Source organism: Molossus molossus, unplaced genomic scaffold (genome assembly GCF_014108415.1).
Source record: "Molossus molossus isolate mMolMol1 unplaced genomic scaffold, mMolMol1.p scaffold_m16_p_20, whole genome shotgun sequence".
Classification (NCBI taxonomy): Eukaryota; Metazoa; Chordata; class Mammalia; order Chiroptera; family Molossidae; genus Molossus; species Molossus molossus.
The window spans coordinates 15,936,762-15,958,282 of NW_023425356.1; the positions used below are offsets into that span (position 1 = coordinate 15,936,762).

The 21,521-nt window shown below is 45.3% G+C and overlaps 1 protein-coding gene across 1 annotated transcript in view; it reads left to right on the top strand.

Annotated features, from left to right (window-relative positions):
• PTGFRN (prostaglandin F2 receptor inhibitor) overlaps window positions 1-21,521 on the top strand; it is an 87,641-nt gene that overhangs the window by 677 nt on the left and 65,443 nt on the right. The window lies entirely within an intron of this gene.

The window sequence follows — 21,521 nt, forward strand, 5'->3', positions numbered from 1 at the left end:
AGAGCTTCTGCCTTGGGCTTTTCCTTTACTTCTTCTTGAAGCTGCCTACCTCCATATTTACACACAAAGACCTAGGAGCCTTGGCTTCGCCAACTTTTCCTACCTGTTACTTTTCCTCCCTTGACTGTCTCCTGCCTTCTACCCTCCCCAAACCTCTGTGTCTCTTGATAATTTGGCCCACCACCCTCCCTCAACCCAAGGAATTTTTGGTGTTTTTTTTCCCTCTCTCCGTTTTCCTTTTATTCTATACACACAGACACCATCTTCACATACATATGGCTATTATAAATGGTTGTATTACCATAATTATGTCGTTATCAACCATAGAAATATATCTATTAAGTACCCATCATGGTACCCGTACCCATAGCTGACCCTTTTTTTAAAAAAATTTTATTTTATTTTTTGCATTTATCTTCAGATAGAGCGGGTAGGAGAGAGGAAGGGAGAGAGAAACATCGATGTGAGAGAGACACACAGTGGTTGCCACCCACATGACCCCAACGGGGCTGGGGACATACTGCAACCTGAGATACGTGCCCTTAACGGGAACAAACCCGGGACTCTGGTCCGCAGGCCGATGTTCAAACCTCTGAGCCAAACCAGCCAGGACCATAGCTGACCCTTAAATGCTATGATAATCTAGCATCCTTTAGGTCTGTGTCAACCAGAACAGAATGAATCCTGTGACCTGACCACAAGTTTCCTTCCAAGCTCCTTGAGAAGGCAGATCAGAATCTTTTTTGTGGTGTCTGTCTCAGCCAGGCCCCAGCTGCACACAGGGTAAAAGACACTAGTCTGCACTTACGGTCAGAGGGTCCCAGTGGAAGCCTTCTATGGCCACTCCAGTCCTGCTGGCACCAGGGCTCACACAGCCCCACCCCCCATGACTCCTGCTGCTGGTGGGCCAGCCTTTCTAGCTGTTACTGTGTTTTCTTCCTTCACCTTGGAGGGGTCTTCTGGAACTCACTCCCCAAGAGAGCTTATCCAGCCACATTGCTTTAGCTGCAACCATGTTCAGAAAGCCTCCAGATTGTTCACTTAGTTCTGTAGCATTTCTTCTATGGTCTGGGATCCTAGTGTTTTTATTCTTTTTCTTTCACTCTGACCTATAGAAGATCTACATGTGTTGCACACTGCTGTTGCACACTGTAGGTGGCCAGTGGTTGCACACATTGTGCACTGTACAACTCTGGGTGTTGCTATTCACTTTATAGTCTTATTTGAGAATGACTCCCCCTAGAGTTGTGCAGGTCACAACCTGTGTAGCAGTTAAGGTGTTGGGGTCTGATAGAAGTTTGAAAAAATGCCCTTGAGTAACTGATAAGGAAGAAAAAGGGAGAGGAGGGGGGCCAAAGAGAGGCTGGCAAAAGAAAAAATAGAAGTGGGGAAAGCACAGCTTGGAGAAGTCTTGGTTATATACCAATGTATCCTGACATGACTGGGCATCTCATGTTACTACACACATGAGATGTGGTGTCACCAGCCATGACCTCTTCTAACAGTTACCTGAACTTGAACCTGGTAACTCTGCTCCCACAGAATCTCACTTGATGTGGCTGCAGTCTGACCTCTGGGATGCCCTCCCTGTTGTACCACTCCAGCAAGGTCCTGATTCCTGAAACTTAATATGTTGATAAGCAAGATCATCTTTCCTCTTCTATTGCAATCTGGGCATAATCTTGCTGTCACTTTCTTTGACCTCCACGTTCACACTGTCCCTCAGTTCTGTGGCTTTTCCCACAGCACAGACTCCAGCTCTTTCGGTCCTTCCTGTTTCTATAGCTACTCTTCTAGCCCAGGTTCTGATACTTCTCCACGCATTTAGCTTGGTTGTCTTTACATCCCATAGCTTCCCTTCTAAGTTTGTTATTTTCACAAAGGATGAGTTTTGGGGGGGGCCTATCCTTTGCATGTTGGTTCTTTATTATTTTCTTACAAGGATATGCTTCCCCTTGTGTTCTCTTCCCTCTAGTCTTCTCTTTGTTTTAGAAATTTCACTCTAGCCCTGGCCGGTTTTGCTCAGCAGTTAGTGTGTTGGCCTGCGGTCCAGAGAGACCCAGGTTCGGTTCCCGCTAAGGGCACGTACCTCAGTTGCAGTTTGTCCCTGGCCCTGGTTGGTCGTGCGGATGGCAGCCACTCGGTGTGTCCCTTTCACATCGATGTTTCTCCCTCCCTCCCTCCCTCCCACTCTATCTGAACAAAAAAATGGAAAAAATGTCCTTGGGTGAGGATAAAAAGTAAAAAAAAAAAAGAAGAAGAATTTTTATTCTAGTAACCTGTTTGCTATCCTTTATATAGAATATTTGTGAGCCTTCTGGCTTTGTCATTTCCCTTGGCCTTGGAATGTCCCTCCTACTTCTCTACCCTTGCCTGTGTTTTTCCTTTTCTCCCTAAAACTCACTTCCTCCATGAAGCTTCCCTGAGTTACCATCACACCAGAATCTACTCAGTTTTATAGAGCAAGTTTTTACTTCTAGTGCCTATGTCTGATCTATCTTTTTATTCATTCATTGCAGCATTTCTCAAATGTCCATTAGAGTCCATAAGAGTGTCCAGAAAAATGCCTCACAGAGTAGTCAGTGGGGGCAGGTGGACAGATAATAAAACAGCTAGCTACAAGAGAGAACGAAATACCTACATGGAAACCAAGTGTCGGTAGGAAGCAAGGAGGAGGATGGTTCCTTTGACTTGGGATTGGGTTGATTTTGCTAAAGAGGTGGTATTTGAGCTGAGCCTTGAGAACAATAAGAATTTTGAAAGAAAGGATAGCCGAGCATTCCAGGCTCTGGGAAAAGGTACCAAATGTGGATGACTGAAGGTACATGGCTCTTTCAGAAATGGTTTGGAAGGTCCATGTAACTGGAGGTAGGAGGAGGAGATATAATGGGAGAGCAAGCTGGAAGGGTAGGGTTGGGGTGGATTCGAAAGGCTTCTTGTGCTGTGCTGAGAAGTCTGGACCATGAGGGGTGGGTTTGTGGGCCTTGTGGGTGCTGCCGGGCAGTCTGTGCTCCAATCATCACACTTGTTTAGCTCACTATATGAAATTGTTCCTGGCCGAAATCCCCACTCTGATTATATCCCCTGGAGGCAGGGACTGCTGGTCTTGTTCACTGTAGTATCACTATTACTAATAAAGCTCCTGGCACATAATAGGTATTTGATAAATGTTGGCTATGAATATATGTATGTATCCTTTTGTCTGTGGGTAATGGGTAGCCATTGAAAGTTCAAACAACATGGCAATCTGTTTGAAGAGGGTAGGTCCTCTCTAGGATGCAACATGAATTTAGAGAGGGGAAGGTATGGAGAGTGTGGAGAGGGATTATCCTCACCCAAGGATATTTTTACACTTATCTTCAGATAGAGTATGATGGAGAGAGAGAAAGAGGGAGAGAGAAACATCAATGTGAGAAAGATACATCAACTGATTGCCTCCCACATGACCCTGACCAGGGCTGGGGACTGAACCTCAACTGATGTTTGTGCCCTTGACCAGAATCAAACCTGTGACTGTTTGGTCCACGGGCTGATGCTGTAACTGCTGAGCCAAACCTACCAGGGTGAGGTTTTTTAATTTTTTTTAATTTTTATCCTCACCCAAGGATATTTTTCCATTTTTTGTTCAGATAGAGTGGGAGGAAGAGAGAGAGAGAGAAAGAAACGTGAAAAGGACACATCTAGTGGCTGCCTCCCACATGCACGACCTAACGAGGGCCGGGGCCAACTGCAACTGAAGTACGTGCCCTTAGTGGGAACCGAACCCGGGTCTCTCTGGACCACAGGCCGACGCTCTAACCACTGAGCCAAACCGGCCAGGGCAGGGTGAGATATTTTTAATTTGTGTCTTTTAAAAAAATATTTGTTGTAAGTCCACTGAAGTAGTTTTTTTATTTTTTATTTTTTTTGTCAACCCTTACCTGAGGATATTTTTTCCATTGATTTTTAGAGAGAGTGGAAGGGAGTAGGGGGGAGAAAGAGAGAGAGAGAGAGAGAAAGAAAGGGAGATATTGATGAGAGAGAGAGACACATCAATTGGTTGCCTCCCATATGCACCCCAACTCGGGCCAGGGAAGGAACCTGCAACCAGGTACCTGTGCCCTTTGGCCAGGAATCGAACCTGCAACCCTTTGGTGCACAGACCAATGCTGTAACCACTGAACCACACTGGCCAGGGCTGAAATAGCTTTTCCCCCCCAAGAGAATATATTAAATATAGAAGATTTTATTTTATTTTTTCAATTTTTATTAATTTATTTTTGTTACAAATGTTTCTCCTCCCCCCCCCCCCCCAGATACTCTTCTCCCTATCCTGCCCCTCCAGTCCCCCAGCATTGTTGTCTATCTCCATTGGTTACGCATACATGCATATACATTCTTTGGTTTATCTCATCCATCCCCCTCGTCCCCTCCTCTGAGGTTTGTCAGTCTGAATCATACCTGAAGTAGTTTTTAAATGACAAAAGCATTACATCTATATTTTAAAATTCACATAACATAGAAGGATATTATATTAATTAGGCCAAACTGCTCTAACGAATAGACTCACAGCACAGTGACTCAGAAAATAGAAATGTCTTTCCTGACGGGATGTTTCAGATGAAAAGGTTGGGTGGGACCCCTGCTCCACACAGCCATTCTGGCTCCCAGGCTGATGGCAGTTCTGTCATCTTCAATTTGTAGTTTCTAAGGTCACTTTGGTTGTCACCATCGTTTCCAGCCCCTTAAAGGGAGAAAGAGCATGGAGGAGATGTGTGGAGACTTCATGGCCAAGCTTGAAAGTGGCACACATTCTTTCTGCACATATTCCAGTCCACATAATTCAGTCCGTGTCACACTAGCTGCAAGGGAAGCTGAGAAATGCAGAGTAGACTGGCAGCTGTGTGCCAGCTACTATGGAGGATGAGAAGAATAGATTTGTGGGGACAGCTAGCAGTCTCCGTATCAGTTATTAAAGATATATGGTTAAAAAAATGTGCCAGCTCTCCCACTGCCCAGGCACAGCACTCATGTATAATGTACATGTGTCTGTGTACTGAGTATTTTGTTTGTTCTTTCTCAAAGCTTCTATACAGGGCTCTGCACTTAACAGGCACAGAGTGAAAATAGCAGCTAGTTACATAGGGTGTGCAGATCAAGTGTTGTGCTCTTACATATATTCTCTTATGTAATCCTCACAACAACACTTGGAGGAAGGCACCATTCTTTTCTCCATATTACAGGTGAACCTGATACCTAGAAAAGTTAAGGCACTTGTCCAGAACCATCCCAAGCCTTCATTCTGCCTCTGCTAAGGAAAAATTGGCTAATGTTTACCATAACCTGATGCTGTGTATTTCTTGAGGTTAGTTTAGGTGGAAAAGGGTGATAGTAGTTTGAAAGCAAAAGTGTGGTTAAAAATACTAGGATCTGAGGTGAGCATGTCCCAGGCACAATTCCTGCAACCCTGTGGCAGGTGCCTACACAGGGACCTTGAAAAAAAGCAGCTTCCCCCAGAAAGCATTGAAGTAGGAAGCCTGGCAGGAGGAACCCCTGTGTATTCATCCAGCCTAACGGTCTTTGAAGTGCCATGGCCTTCAGAGATTCCTTGGCACTCATTTTAGCCTTGTTAACAGAATTCCTGTATCTGCCAAGCTGATTAATGCCTGCCCTGGCTATAATTATTCTTATTAGCCTGCTGAATAGAAACTCTAGTTGTTAGTGCTCATTCCTTACAAGGCAGTCAGGCTAGTCGGCATTTATATGGCTATTTTGTTTTAGTGACGAGTACTGAGTGGATTTTAACCCCAGAGATTGAACGTATGTTTTCATATTGGCGCTGTGTCTGGCAGTTAAATAAGGTGTGTGCTTGTCTGTCAGTGTGTGACTACATCCCACTTTATCAAATGAAGTTGGGGGAAGCTGTCAGGGCAGTTCATAGCTATTCAGTTTAATTGCATTGGTTTCTTAAAGGCCAGTGGATAGCAAGGCCATTTGACTCTCTGCTTTGGGAAAATAACTTGAACTGGCAAAAATTCTTTATAATTTATCTTCTGGAAAAGGCCAAGTGCTGCGGTTGGCATAGTCAGTGGTTTTTTAAGATCTTGGAAGATTCCCTACCCCCCCCCCCCCAACTGTAGTCTTTGCGAAGCCACAGAATTAGACCCAGTAGTTACCACTGCCCTGGGCCAGTGATGCGATTTCCAGTAGACTAGAGATAATGGCACTGTGTACACATTTGTGTTCTTCAAATGCTGATTTCGCCACAATACTCCCTAAGTGAGTGTGTGAGATTACAGAGTCGCTAAGCAGCATGATTCAAGTATAAGTGTGTTGTGCTGGGACCTTAATTGTGTCCTGCTTCGCACCTTTATAAGCAGCTGGAATGTGAAAGCGTTTACATCACTCAGTATAATTCAGGGGAATGGAGAAATTCTCTTTGGCTGGTGCTGCTATGTCTAGGAGGAATTTGGCTTAGAACTGCTCATAAGGGTTCAGGGCACATTTCAGAATGGGTGCTACCTTTGAATCCTAATAAAATAGGGGCATTGTGCAAACAGATAGATTACTTCTCAGATGTTAAAAGTGACACCAAGCCAAGAACATCCTGATAATGGCTCTTCCTTGTTTTTATTTAGAGCTGGACTGGGCCAGAACTTCCCACGTTCTGGTGGGTTGTATTTGTGTCACGCTGCCGATGCCCTCAGCCCCCTAAGCCAGAAGATATTTACCTTGAGAGCCATACAGATAATGATCACTTCCTACATGTGCTGTGATTTTATGGGAGTTAGCAGTTGTCTCTTTTACCTGGTGAACCACAGCCCTTTAGCTCCAACCTGGCCTTGAGATATGAGCTGTTTGAGGATGGATGTTGGGAAGCTTGGTGACATGGAGAGTGGCACATTTATTCATTCAGCAAATACTGAGAGAGTGCTTACTAACCCAGGCCAGGCATTGTTCTGAGTGCTGGGGATTCTGCAGTGAACAGAGCTGACTCAGATCTGCCCTCTAAGGTGGGACAGGATGCACCAGAGCTGTGGTTGGTGTTGTTGCCAGAAAGTGCAACAGCACCTGGATGATTGAGGTGAGAGTTGAGGGCAAGTTCTTGGGAATGCCTGTTGGGGGACAGGAAATGGAAGGAGGAATTCTAGGTGTGGTCAGAAGTATGGCAGAAGGACCAGGAGAGCACTCATCAGAAGCCAGAGATGAGTGTGAATAGACTTGTTAAAGAGGGATTGGTCAAATGCTGCTGAAAAATCAGAGAGATCAAGGCAAAGAGGAGCTTTGGATTTGGTGACCGTGAAGAGGGAAGTGAGGTGGAGGGGGATTGTGCTGTCATGCAGGGCTGTCAGCCTTTGCAGCCCTAACAGTGGCCACAAAGTCCCCAGACATGCCAGTTAGAGGTACATACGTTTCCTTTTGTTCTTTGCACAAATGGAATGTTTCCCCATATTCCAAAGGATATGTACTTATATGCTGATTGGTGGAATTATCCTGCTCTCTGATAGCTACTTTTAGGCCTTTAGCTGTTAGTTGGAATCTCTAGCACAGGAACTTTGTGGCAGTTTAATAGCATGTCTTTCTGCTATCTTCATCAACTAAGAAGATTTCAATAGTTTGTATGACAAATAAAACATTACATATTGTGTTTCTCAACTATTTCTGCTCCCGAAAATCACTTATGCAGAGAAAAGAATAGGGCTCAGGTTATGGAATCTGCCTCTCATTTGAGTCCTGCCCTCTAGCAGTGGGACAGGATTTTTAACCTCTCTGAACCTGTTTCTACATCTGTTAAATGGGATTAATACTTCTCTTGTAGGTTTGTCATGAAGATTAAAAAATAATGTAGCACCCTGGCTGGTTTTGCTCAGTGGTTAGAGTGTTGGCCCATGGACTAAAGGGTCTCGGGTTTGATTTCTGGTCAAGGGCATGTACCTGGGTTGCAGGTTTGATTCCCGGTCCTGATGGGGGTCATGTGGGAGGTAATCAATCGATGTGTCTCTCTCACATCCATGTTTCTCTCTCTCCCTGTCTCCCTTCCCCTCTATCTAAAAAGCAATGGAAGAATATCCTTGGGTAAGGAGTTAAAAAAATTAAAGAATAACATAGCTAAAAAAAAATGCAAACATTAAACTTCTTATATCTAAATTCCTAGAAAATGGAGTCTGGGGACCAGCAACAGCAGCAGCACCTGGGAGATCCTTGAGGCCCAGTTCAGTCTGGTGACTCAGAATCTGCATTGTAAGAGATCCCAGGGGATTCGAATGCATGCTAAGGTTTGAGATGCCCTGGTCTGGATGAGTGCTTGACACAGATTATTTGATGGCCTGGGCTTTCTGGATGAACGCTGAGGCAAAGGCCGTGGTTATAGTCAGAGTAAGAGGAGTGTGGGTTGGGCTCAGTGGGAATGTGGAGGTGTTCATTAGCCATGAGGATGGGTCAACTTAGGTATGTAGTGGAGGCGGTCAGCCTGCTTTCCTGCCTTTATTCCACCAAGTTTGGCATCCTGGGATCATATGGTGTGACCTATCCATGCGAGAGGGGTGGAGGGATGAAGGATGCAGAAATCTGTAGGGAACTGCACCACAGAGACAATTGGTTGAGGAGTCCAGATGGGAGAGGCAGGTGAGTGAGGCTGGAAGGGCTGATAAATGGCAGAAGCTTTGAGGGACTAGAGGATGTGATCACCCTCAAAAAAGCAGATTCAGAAGGCACAAGGGAGTGTGTGGGCCAAGAAGGTAGGAGGTGAGGACCAAAAGAAGTCACTTCTGCAGCATCCAGGGTCTTGGAAATCTGACGGGTAGTAGAGGCAGACAGTAGCCAAAATAAACATTTATCCAGAATTTTTACTTCTCATGTTATTTTGGCCAGTTCATCTTGAATATATGACTGGGTTAGATCTGAATGGATTAAGAGACAGTGGTGTGACCTTTTTAGAAGCATTAGTCCCAGGTATTATAGGTGTGACTAAGATGAATTGGGGTTTGGGGACAGGTGTGTGGAGCAGGAACCAATATGAGGATTATTTCCTCCCTAGAAATTCTTCCTACCTTTTATATAGCACTTATGTTACGCCATGCACTGCACTTTGCATATATTAACTCATTTAGTTGGCTTCATAACCCCTTGAGGTAGGTACTGTTGCCCCCATTTGATAGATAAGGAAACTGAGTCACAGAGAGGTGAAGGAACCTGCTCAAGGTTACACAGTGGCAGAACTGCTGGGATTTAAATCCAGATGGAGTCTAGCATCTGAGTTCATGACCACAGTACTCTCTTCTACCTCGGGTTAGTCTAGCTATTCAGAGTCAAACATATGTTTGAAAACCTAGAAAGGAATTGATACAATTAGCCACAATGTGAGAACATTTGTTTCCTTGTCTTCTGAAACACAGGCTTGGATTCTGGCCCTGGATCATCCACTCACTAGTTTTGTGACCTTGGACAAGTTGCTGAATAGCTGTTAGGCTCTGTAATGTCAGGGACTGGACTAACCGATCCCAAAGGCCCCCTTCTGTCTCCGGAACTCTTTGAGTCCACGCTGACCCCTGCTGTTGGCCATATGGGCTGCTTAGTCCAGCCCTGGCTCCTGGCCCATCTTCCCCAGCCTTCCCCCTGTCTGCAGCCTGTGCTTCTTATCTCACCTGCCTGGCACCTCTCCACAACCGGGTGGCCAGGCCTCGGAGGGCTCTGTGAATTGTTTGTCATTCTATCACTGTATCAGCAACTGCTTTCTCCTTCCAGCCCACTCCCTTTGCTGTGAAACTGGCATCTTTCCCCAGGGTTCTCTAGGTTATGGAAGTGTCCCCACCACCAGTCTGTCTGAACTTGCACATGGACTTCTGGGAAAGGCCACAGAAATGATAGAACCAATAAGGTGTTTTTAGAAGACAGACTGTTTCCTATTACTGACTTTTTGGCAAGTTTTGTTGAGGATATCAGCCATGAGTGAGTTGGCGTTGAGTAATCAAGGCCCAGCCCCCAGGAACGTGACTTGTGTTTTATTCCACATGTAGCCCTCAAGTCTAGGAAGAGCCTGGTAGACATTGAGGCCCAACAGACTTTCCTTTTCCTAATACCCCCAGGCCCCGGTGAGAAGACAGACAGCCTTAGGTGTGTCCGCGTGTCTCCTAAAGAGTAGGAGAGTTGAAATTTAGACATCTCCTATCAGTAGTCTTTTTTTTTTTTTTTTTATCCTCACCCGAGGACATTTTTCCATTTTTTTGTACAGATAGAGTGGGAGGGAGAGAGGAAGAGAGAGAGAGAGGGAAACATCGATGTGAAAGGGACACATCGAGTGGCTGCCACCCGCATGACCAACCAGGGCCGGGGACAAACTGCAACCGAGGTACGTGCCCTTAGCGGGAACCGAACCCGGGTCTCTCCGGACCGCAGGCGGACGCTCTAACCGCTGAGCCAAACCGGCCAGGGCTCCTATCAGTAGTCTTAATTGGCTAAGAAATGTGCTTCTCAGTGTTTGGGGACTTTCTTTTTCATTCTCTTAGTCTGAATGTGGAAGTTTCAAAATAATGTTGGAGGCAATGCCAACTAAAAGGATCCAACCTAGAAAGCCTCCATATTGCTAGGAACCTGTGTTTGTGACCTTGGTCTCCAGTGCAGCCTGGCTACTTCAAGGTGTAGCCATTCTGTTGACCAGTGACATCCTCACTAGTCTTGAATGCAGATATTTTTGAGGCTTATTAGGAACCCCTAGGGGTGAATTCTTAGTTGTGTTCGAAGTGGCTTGCTGTCTTTTGCTATTCTGGAGATGAAGGGGTGGCCAGTGCTTTCTAAATGCTCTGCTCCTCTAGGATGTCCTAAGAATATTAGCTGACTTGGTGTCTGTCCAGGGTGCTGCTGCTTTGCTTATGCTGCAGAGGAGTTAAAAACAAAACAGCTTTTGGCATAGCTATTCATTTTTCCATTTTCTGAAGCCTGGCACATCCTGATGTTTTCTTATTTATTAGAAGGCGTTATAGTCCATCATCTTTGACTGAGAAATCCATATGGTAAATTCCAAATGAAGACCATAGTGCCTGGCCCAGAACCTGGCACATGGTGGGCACTGAATTATGTTGGTCAGAGTCGCAGATTGATGCCCAACTATTACCCAATGCTTCAGCCCAAGACATTCCTACTTTTCCTTGTGGTCTTATTTTTTAGTACTTGAGTGGCACTTAGGGAGTATTTGCCATGTTCCTGACACTGTGGGAGATGATAAAGGAATTAGGAAATGGAGTCCAACATGGAAGAGGAACCAGTTATACTGAACACGGAATGGGTGGCTGGTGTTTGTTTAACATCTGAGCAGATGAATTTTTAGATAGCTGTGCATATGGGACTGTCAGAATTATGGGGATAAAACGGAGGCCTGGAGCTGTCATTATGGAAAGACTTCATGGAGCAGGTGGGACTAGAAAGTGGTTTGAGCTGGGAGCAGGAAAAGCATTTCAGGTATGAAAATGACCAGTGCAGTTTCTCGGAAGTAGGAATAGATTGGTGTGTGTGGGTTGGTGTCCCATTTGGGGATTAGCTGACTTAAGCTGGAACAGTGAGAGACCCCAGGGGATGTGGATATTAAACTCTGAGGAGGGAGGCTGGTGGAGAGGAAGCACATGAACAAAGTCACCCTGGAAGGTGTCGTCAGCGCCCACAGAGCAGCTAAGAGCCCACATGCACGAGGCTGGTGAGGTCTGCCGGGGCTTACAGGAAGCTCGCCTGCTAAATTAAGGTGATACGTCAGGCCATAATCCTATTTTTGGTTGTTTCTTACAAGGAAAATGGCTCATAAAACAATTACTGATGTTCCCCTTAGGTAGTTTATCAGAGCATTTCTTCTAAGGACTATCACCTGGTAAGAGACATGGATAAGTTTTAGAGCAAGAATGGGGAATTTTAGATGGTTTTCTATGGAAACAGGCTTTATGCAATTATGTGGTCTATTCATCAGAGTCCTACTTTAATAACAATTTATCCCACAAACAAGTTCCATCTGAAACAACAGGATAAGTCTGGAAAGCTTTTGTCGTACCTGGCTCATAAGTAACTGGGGAGGTATCTCTATTCCCATACCTCAAGGTGTCATGTACTGCCTGATTGCCCCTCAGGGAGCCACAGGCCTAACAGAGTTGCCATACAGTAGGATGTGAGCTTGGTCCTAAGAACACGGCACTGATGCAACAAGCTTGATATTCTGTCCAGGGTGGTCACTGAAGGCGTTTGGACCTCAGCTCAAAGAGGTGTGGAAACTGAGCACATAGACACATTTGGATGACTCCTTTATTTTTAGAGAGGGAGAGAGAGAGAGAAACATCGATGAGAGAGAACATTGATTGGCCACCTCCTGCATGACCCCTGCTGGGGATCAGGCCCACAACCTGGGCACGTGCACTGACTGGGAATTGAACCGGCGACCTCTTGGTGCATGGGTGGACACTCAACCATCGAGTCACACTGGCTGGGTTGGATGACTCCTCTTGAAGTTTCCCCAAGTACCCCTCACTCCATGTCCTTAGAAATGACTGAATAATCTATGCCGGAGTTGCCCCTCCTTTGTTTATTTATTTATTTTTTTTATCTGCACTTGAGGACATTTTTGCATTTATCTTCAGATAGAGCAGGAGAGAGCGAGGGGGGAAGAGAGAGAGAGAAACATCAGTGCGAGAGACATACATCAACTGGTTGCCACCCACATGACCCCAACCAGGGCCGGAGACAAACTGCAACCGAGGTACCTCCCTTAGCGGGAACCGAACCTGGGTCTCTCCAGACCGCAGGCCAACACTCTAACTGCTGAGCTCCTCTTTTGTTTTTATATTATCTTGGAATGATTTCCATTTGGAACTCGAGTCAAGCTTCACTTACTAGTAAAGGGGGACACATTCAGACCCAGGTGAGGGGGACACATTCAGACCCGGGTGCTGCTGCTTGTAGCTCAGACCAACCTGTGCCAATTCCTTTGTCGTGGGCTCCCATTGAGCCATGTGCCTTCAGAACACAGCCATTGACGTATAATGATCTGATTGTTGGGATGAGTGTTGGTTTTTCTCAGACCAGTGGATAAGCACCATGAAAGCAGGACCATGTCTGTTTTTATTTCTATGCCTAGGAATTCATGTCTTTGAAGGACTAAATTACTTTGTGTTCATTTATCTCATACATGTATGTCTATAATATATACAATATGTGACATGTATGAAATCCATATATAAAATCATGGGCCTTAAGTCATAAAGGGGTTGCAGAGGTTAGTGGTGTGTTCTTACTATCTTTGGTATGTGTGCTTACTATCTTTTTTTAGTATTTCTGAAGGAATTGCTTATGACTTCATTTATAAGACAGAGACTTGTAGAATAGGGTAGGAGAAAATGGAGTTTGCCATGAAAAAATGGATGACACAATCTCCATTCTTTCTCAGTTTCTTCCTTGGCAGCTTGTGTGAAAAACAAACGACTCATGGCTTCTCTTCATTGTCTCTCCTCTCCCTCCACTCTTTCCTCACTCTGTGTGGTTGACACAACCTCTCCCATCCCCACTGGCATCTTCTCCCTTCCTGGGCCTCACTTGGTTGTTCACAGTATGGAGAAGCAGACTTCTCCAGTTCCAGTGCATGCTTCAAGGGCCTTGTGGCTAGGTTCGTCCAGATCACAGCCCGCCTGCTTGTCCAGCTCTGGCCACATCAAGGGTGAAGGCAGTGGTGCTGCTGTGGGCACGTGTGCCTCTTCTCACTGCCTGGTTCAAAACAACTATGTATTCTCAGGTCTGTGCCAGACATTATTCCAGAACTCTGGGCCCACAAGGACAGTCCCTCAACTCCTGTAGATGCCGGTCTAGAAGGGGAGGTGTGACAGGACGAGAGGTGGCATCGCAGAGGTATCCAAGGATTGTTCGAAAAAGATGCTGAAAGTTTAGAGACCAGGGAGAACGTTCTGGGCTAGTTTACACAGAGGTGCTCTTGCAGAAAAGGTAGGACTACTGGCCTAATCCTCCATACCTATTTGTACCACTGCCTGTATCTCCTTTCTGCCTATGTATCTATTTTTAGGCTTTACTGGCTTGTCTGGATTGAGAACCTTTTGTAAGATCCATAGCACACAGGTCCTTGGCTTCTCAAGCCCCAAAGAAGAGTGAATAAAACTGATGGGGCAAATTTGGGGGTTTGGAATACTGAGATTGTATCACTCCCTGGGTCCTGAGAGCTGGTCTAGACTGATGTGTGTTTCTCTCACCATACCCTCTTCCCTTTCTGTGATGAGCTCAGCAAAGAGCTTCTTTGTTTTTTTAAATTATTTTTTCTTTATTGATTTTAGAGAGAGAGGAAGAGGGAGGGAGAGATAGAAACATCGATGAGAGAAAACATCAATTGGTCGCTTCCTACATGCCCCCCACTGGGGATTTGGCCCACAGCCTGGGCATATGCCCTGACCTGGAATCGAACTGGCAACCTCTTGGTGTATGGGTTGACACTCAACCAATGAGCCACACCAGCGGGGCATCAAAGAGCGTTTTTGAAGCTTCATTGATAAGGGGCCTTTCTGATATAAATGAGACTAATTATTCCTGTTATAACCCACCTAAATGACGATCCTAAGATTGATTCCAGCTCTAAAGTTCCAGTTCCAGTTTGCAGAAGCTCACACAGTCATGACATCACCAGGCACGTCGCTGGGCTGGGAATGTGATGAGGAGGGAGCCATCTGCCTCTTTAAGGGGCTCACAGTCCAGCAAGGGAGGCAGACAAGCCTGGGTGATCCTGGCAGGCGTGCCCAGTTGACCCTCAGCAGCAGGTACATTCTGAGTTCTGCCTGGCCTGGGGTCTGAGCCTGGGGGAGGATCAGGAACAGCTCTGCAAGGTGGATGCATGTGAGCTTACTAAGTCTGGATGATCAGTAGGTTTTTGTCTGGCAGAGGTGGGCTGGCAAGGGAAGAGCAAGGGAAAAGAAATACACCTACTTATAAGAGGATGCTGATCTTACATAAAGAAAACTTTTTTTTTCTTGTGGCTGGAATGGGGCTTGAGTTGTAGGGTTTTCAGAGGGTAAGAGGTTGAGACTGGAGAGAATGTCATAAGATTGTGAAGAGCCTTAAATGTCACCTGAAAGAATATAAGTCTGGTGTTCTAGGTGAACTTGTCTATTTTTTTCTGGTTCTGTCTTAGAGTGCTCTAAGTCCCTCGTGTCCTTTATTTACTTGATATTTTAATCCTCACTAGAGGACATTTTTCCATTTTTTTTGTTCAGAGAGAGTGGGAGGGAGAGAGAGAGAAAGAGAAACATCGACGTGAAAGGGACACATCGAGTGGCTGCCACCCGCACGACCAACCAGGGCCGGGGACAAACTGCAACCGAGGTACGTGCCCTTAGCGGGAACCGAACCCGGGTCTCTCTGGACCGCAGGCCGATGCTGTAACCGCTGAGCCAAACCAGCCAGGGCTACTTGATATTTTAAAAGTTTCTCAATCTTGATGTACTCATCTCCTCCCAGCTTTTCTATGAAGCTGCCACACTGTTCTATCCTCCTCGACTCTGATCCTTGACTGGGTGTTGGCTCATCAACTTACCCGATGATGTGGTTCTACACACAGTATAAAGAACTGCTGAATGAAGGAATGAAATCTCAGGTTGATGGAGTTAAAGTCTTTTCCTTAAAGGGCATGAATTCAGTCTTTTTCTGAGTTCAAGTGAAACTACCAGATTGCACTCCTCACTGGGCCTCATTAGAGAAGCTGGGCGTAGACCTGCGCTCCACCATGGCGTCTGGCAACAGGCCTGTGGATGTCAAGGATAGGCTTAAGGCCTAATTGGGAGGAGCGTGGACAAGGCAAAGGAAGAGCAGGAAATGGGCATAATAAACAGTAAAGTAGGAGAGTGAAGGTAGAGAGTGGGGGATAATTTCACCAACAGTTATCTCAGGTGCCTTTCATGCCCAGATGCAAGTTTAAACCCTCTGTGAATCCCCCATTCTCTTAAAAGTAGAGGCTAAAGGAAGGACCAGGTGTTCACGTAGAACTTGGCAGACTATGCTGGTCAGTTCCAACATGGAGAGGATTGAAAATGGCTGAGTAGCGAGGAATGCTGGGCAGTGCTTGGGCCTCCAGCAGCTGTTCATTTTATGGAGCACTCTAAAATGATTCTTGTGGAAAGATTGTGCCTCAGCTTTTTCTGTCTCTGGTTCCTAGACAGAAAATTGTTGAAATTATTTAATGTTTATTGAGTTATTTGGGTTACTCATCAGTACAGATTATCTCAAAGTGTTTTTGCATCTTTTTGTTGTTCTTTGATCTCCTAAGTTCTCCGAACCTCAGTTTCCTTATTTAATCCTTTCAAGGTTGAGTGTTACATCATGTGAACAGGACTGTAAACTGTAAAGTGGTGCTATAAATGTAAGATGGTTTTTGTCAATTACTGAGCCCTGGAAGGCAAAGCTGTCTGTTCAATACTTGGCTTAGGGTGTCAGAATTCCATCAGGGAAGCTGAGCCACTATAAATATTATGGAATAGGCGTTTATTAAAGGAATTTGACTTTAGACAGTTGTGGGAGGAACTGGGGAAGTGAAGGCCTATAAAGGAGGGTTGGAGGGTCTGGGAAAACCACTGATCCAGCCCTCCAGAAGCACCGGTGGGGGTGAATGAGTTGCTGGCAGAGGAATCTGGGACCCGTGCAGAGTGGGACTGCAAAGGGGAGGCTAGCACAGGGTGATTGTTTCTTCACAGCTACCACCTCTGATTTGCAGTCAAGAATCTGGTGGTCATCAGTAAGGACAGCAGTTGGAAGGAAAGTCAGAGCAGAAGAGCGAGGACAAATTGATGCCCACTAGCACCTGTGCATCTGTCTCGTCACCTTTAACTGCGACAGCCACTGGAGCATGATGGATGCTGCTTCCTTTCCACTTCCCAAATCTCAAATGCACTTCTATGTTGTCCAACTCCAACCCAGAACTGCACAGGGAAGAGGATTCTGGGAAATGTAGTTCCAACTTAGCTAAATTGGTACATACAAAACCCCACAACTTTATAATGTAGAGGTAAAGATTTTGCATGGCTCTGGCCTCCCAAGCCCTCTCAAAGGCCACAGAACTGGAGGCGATATCATGGTTATATGATCTAGAGCTCCACTGGTAAGAAGTCCAGTTAACCAATGATCCAGTCTTTAAGAAGCAACTTGCACTTGTGTTCCTCAGTTGCTGGTGACACCAGATCTCCTGTCTTCCTTGTCTTTCCTGTCTGTAGTGCCAGAGGAGATGGCTGTCTCAGCAGCAAAAGCTAAGTCAAGTTGCCTTAAACATAAAGAACTCACCAGTTCCGGGGGAGTGCAAAGTCTTCTTACCAAATTCATGTTTGACCTGGGAGACATCAGTCCTTACTCCTCCTCCTTGCCCTGTGTGAAAGCTAAACAATTTCCAGATATGAATGACACAAGACTAGAGCCAAAAACTGTCACGTAAAAGTTAAATGAGAACAAGGTTTAGCCCTCTGAACCACCTTGCTTCACTGCCGTGGTCTAAGTTCCAACCGCCCGTTACTCATGTTTCTGCAGCCAGCTCAGGCCAGCAAGGACGCAGGAGTGCCTTCTGTCATACTCTTGGCCCTTGAAAAATAGCACACCTGGACCTTGTCATCACTGAATTCTGCCACTTTTTTTTTTTTTAAATCCTCACCTGAGGATATTTTTCCATTTTATTTATTTATTTATTTACTTATTTATTTTTGTGGTACATGCCCCTAGCAGGAACCGAACCCGAGACTCTGATCTGCAGGCCAACGCTCAACTGCTGACCCAAACTGGCCAGGGCTAGTTTTATTTATTTTTTAGATAGAGTGGGAGGGAGAGAGAGAAACATCAATGCGAGAGAGATACATTGATTGGTCGCCTCCTGCACAAGCCCAACGGGGGGCTGGGGATCGAACCAGCAACCAAGGTATGCACCCTTGACTGGGAATCGAACCCACGACTCTTTGGTCTGCAGGCCAGTGCTCTAACCACTGAGCAAAACCGGCCAGGGCTTCTGTCACCTTTTTAAAATAATTTTTAATTTCTTTATTGATTTTTAGAGAGAGAGGAAAGGAGAGAGATAGAAACATTGATGAGAGAGAACATCGATTGGCCGCCTCCTGCATGCCTCCCACTGGAGATTTGGCCCACAACCTGGGCATGTGTCCTGACTGAGAATTGAACCTGCAACCTCTTGGTGCATGGGTTTAAGCTCAACCACTGAGCCACACTGACCGGGCCGGTCACCTTTTTGATTGTCAACTCTGAATATTTCCCTCTGTGGCCACAACCTCTTCCCTTTACCCCTTTCAGATTCCCTTGTATCTGTTAAACCTACTCCTTACTGTGATGCCTTGATCTTTATTTTTTTACCTGCCTTTTTTTATTTAAAATTTTTTTCTTTATTGATTTTTTAGAGAGGGGAAGGGAGAGGAGGAGAGAGATACAAACGTCAGTGAAAGAGAACATCGATTGGCCACCTCCTGCATGACCCCCACTTAGGATTCAGCCCACAACCTGGGCATGTGCCCTGACTGGGAATCAAACCGGTGACCTCTTGGTGCATGGGTCGACACTCAACCACTGAGGCATACTGGCCAGGCTGCCTTTATTTTATTTTAAACAATTTTTTCAATTACATTATATTCAGTTATTTTATATTGGTTCAGGTATACAGTATAGTGATTAGACAATCATATACTTTACCTGATATTTCTAGTACCCATCTGGATCCTATGTAGTTATTACAATATATTGACTATATTGCCTATGTTATACTTTACATCCCTATGATTGTTTTATAACTACCAATCTATACTTCTCTATCTTTTCACCCAGTTCTCAAGCCCCCTCCCCTCTGGCAGCCATCAGTGTATTAATGCTCTTGATCTTAACGTTCCTTTTTTTCCAGTCCACCGGGCCACTCTCCTCAGCTGTAATCCAGGACAGACCCTGGTGGTCAGCAATTCAGCAGTGACCTTGTTAACATCCTAGGACCCCCCGCCATACTTCTTTGCCAATCCTCATACCATATTTGAATAATCACACCAACCACAGTCTCTGAACCCAAGCCTTATCATCTCGCTGAGAGGAACAAAATCTCAAAACCTATCCACCCGAGTTTCCCATAACGTCAGGGTGTCCTTACTACACCTCAGCCCTCATTGTGTTCATTTTGTGATTGTTTCTTTGTTCTGAACCTTTCCCGTGATCTCCAGGATCTAAACCCCTCCCCACTACTGAGACAAGGGAGACCAAACTAAGGTTACTCAAGCTTTTTGTCTTAAAACTTTTCTATATTTTTACCCATCCTTTTCTCCTAAATTCTGAAAAAGGTAAGAGCTCTCTCTTTGACTCTTTTTCTCTTTTTCTGTATATTACTGTCTCAAGTGATTCCATGTACCCTGTGGCTTTAAATACCATTTATGTGCTTACGACTGACTCTTCAATGAATGATCTCCTCACTGAGCTCCAGACATAGGTATCTAAAGCTTACTCCACTGCACCCCACTCTCATGTCTAATAGGCATCTCACACTTAGAATGGTCAGAAGAGAACTTTAGCTTTACCCAGTACAGATTTGCTTCCTCATCTCAGTGAATGGCTTTACCATGCACTCAGATGTTCAAGCCAGAACCTGGATCATCCCAATTCTTCTCTTCCTCACTCTCCCCATTCAAGTGGCATATATATTGCTCTCTAGAGAGAGAGGAAGAGAGAGAAACATTGATGTGAGAGTGAAATGTCGATTGGCCACCTCCTGCACCCCCCTTCCAGGGATCAAGGCCACAACCTGGGCATGTGCCCTGAAAGGATCAAACCAGCAACTTTTTGGTGTATGGGATGACGCCCAACCAACTGAGCCACACTGGCCAGGGCTTTAATTTTTATTTGTTGATTTTGGGGGCAGTGGGGAGAGAGAAACAGAGATATCAATTTGTTGTACCACTTATTTATGCACTCATTGGTTAATTCTTGTATGTGCCCTGACTGGGGATCAAACCTGCAACCTGGTGTATCAGGATGATGCTCTAACCAAGCTACTCGGCCAGGGCCGGCAGTACATCTTTTCATTTTATATTCAAGATATATTCTGAATCTGGCTATTCCTGAGAATCACTACCACTACTGTCGGAGGCCAAGTGTCCACCATCTTTTACTTGGTCTACTATAACTTCCTCCACACTGGTGTCCTTGCTTCCAAATTGATCCCACTGTAATTCTTCTTTCACACAACAACCAGGGTGAACTTGATATAAGTAAACAGGCTCTATCATTCTCTAGTTCATGAGCTTTCCATGTCAACCAGAATCCAAGGCCCCGCCCCCTCATTCTTTATAATCCAGTCATACTGATCTTTGTCCAATAAACATACCAAGCTTACTCCATCTTCGTGCTCTTTATATTTGCTGTTTTCTCAGCCTGGAGCATTCTTGCCGCAGAGTTCAACCGATTTCTCCTGTTCTGTTCTGAACTCACACATGACTTTGCCAGAAAGGTCTTTCCTGACCACACTGGATAAAAACAGCCTCACCTACATCCCAATCACTATCACAAAGCGTTTGTCAATCCTCTGGGTTTGTTTCCTCACTTTCCTTTCTGGAACACAAGCTTCTGAGCAGAGACTCTTGGCTGGGCTGCACGTGCCCAGTGCCTAGAAGGTGCTTCTGGGACTGGCTGACTCTCCAGAATAAACTTCCCACTGGTGCCCTTCATCTCTTGCCTGTTTTGGCGTCTTTTTCATCGTGCTACTCTCTCTTCCTTGCATCTTTGTTGGTTCCCTTTCTCCTGGCTCTTTCTAAATTCCACACCACATCCCTAAAAATGGACTTCTCTGGAGATCACCAGTGAGTGATCACTTAATCATCAGTTCAGTCATCTTTTCTCAGCACCCACCCCCCTTGACTTTTCTGCAGGGTTGACATTATTCACTTTTCTTTAAACTTAAGCATATAACGAGTTTGCTCTAGATATTTTGCAAGGTGCAGACATGGAGCCATAGAGCTTGAAGTCTACCAGGATCAAGTAGAGGGTATGTCTATAAGTAAAACAGGAGATGGTACTCCCGACCCTCTTGGCTGCTAGGACGGAAGACTTTTCAGGTTTTCCTTCTAAGTGGCTAGTATTTCTTTTTTCTTTGCTAGTGTCTTTTACTTCTTTCTGTTTGTGTCTTAAATATAGGGGGACCCAAAACTATGGTTTTGTTCCTTTTCCTCTTCTCTGAACTCTGTCTCTTTGTGACCTCATCAACTTCTACATCTTCGCCTTTTTTTTTTTAATCCTCACCCAAGGATATTTTTCCATTTATCTTCAGATAGAGTAGGAGGGAGGGAAAAAGGGGGAGTGAGAGAGAGAGAGAGAGAAACATCTATGTGAGAGGGACACATCGATTGGTTGCCACTCGCATGACCCCAACTGATGCCGGGATGAACCACAACCAAGGTGCATGCCCTTGGCCAGAATCAAACCCGGGCCTCTTTTGTCATAGGGCCGACACTAATTGCTGAGCCAAACTGGCCAGGGTTCCACATCTTCACTTTTAGGCATCTCTT